Below are 1,208 nucleotides of genomic sequence, written 5' to 3' on the forward strand. Positions count from 1 at the left end.
AAGCCAGGAAAAAAAAAAAAAAAAAAGATAAGAAATGGAACAACCCTTATTCTAGATAAGGAAAGACTGGGTTGGGGGAGGCGGGAGTGGGAGGCTGGGGCCTCCTGGCTGGGCAGGCTCCCTCCCTGGGAGGCAGGACCTTGGGAAAGGAGAAGCTGGAGATAAGGATAGAGGCCCTTGTGGGGTGGGGGCAGGTAGAGAAGGAGATGAGGAGCCCCACGCCCCACCCCCACCAGGCTCAGACCGGGCAATCTTCCCAACCAAGGCTGGCAATCCAGAATCTGTGAAGCACGAGATAGCAGTATTTGCATAACACGTTAAGAACCTTTTGCAAGACAGCGTACAAAGGCTTCAGGAGATATTTGCAACATTTCAAAAGCATAGCATTACAAGGTATAATATATAAAGAGTGCACACAGGTTGGGCGCGGTGGCTCATGCCTGTAATCACAATACTTTGGGAGACTGAGGCAGGCAGATCATTTGAGGCCAGGAGTTCAAGACCAGCCTGGGCAACATGGTGAAACCCTGTCTCTACTTAAAGTACAAAAATAAGGGCACACGCCTGTAGTCTCAGCTACTCGGGAGGCTGAGGGATGAGAATCACTTGAACCCGGGAGGTGGAGGTTGCAGTGAGCCAAGATCACATAAAAAAAAAAAAGAGTGCCTACAAATTGACAAGAAATGCACCCCTCCCTCCCACACGCTAAGGACAGGCCTAGGAGAGGGAGAGGAGGGAAGAGCCTGCCACTCCCACCTCAGGAACCGGGAGACTTTCTTAACTAAGGTTGGAAATCTTCAGTCTATAAAACAAATGGTGAACCTTTTGAGCTGTATAAAACTGTAAAACTGTTGTATAGCAAAACAAAACAAAACAAAACCCACAAACCCATCCAGGGAAAAATAGACTCAATTCCTATCATATAAAATGAGCTCTTACCAATCAGCCAGTAGAAATGAAACAAGGGGCAGGCGCAGTGGCTCACACCTGTAATCCCAGCACTTTGGGAGGCCCAGGTGGGTGGATCACCTGAGGTCAGAGGTTCGAGACCTGCCTGGCCAACATAGTGAAACCCCGTCTCTACTAAAAACACAAAAATTAGCTGGGCGTGGTGGCGCACAGAGCCTCGGGAAGCTGAGGCAGGAGAATTGCTTGAACCGAGGAGGTGGAGGTTGCAGTGAGCCAAGATCGTGCCACTGCACTCCAGT

This window comes from Colobus angolensis, unplaced genomic scaffold (assembly GCF_000951035.1).
Source record: "Colobus angolensis palliatus isolate OR3802 unplaced genomic scaffold, Cang.pa_1.0 Scaffold34, whole genome shotgun sequence".
Lineage (NCBI taxonomy): Eukaryota > Metazoa > Chordata > Mammalia > Primates > Cercopithecidae > Colobus > Colobus angolensis.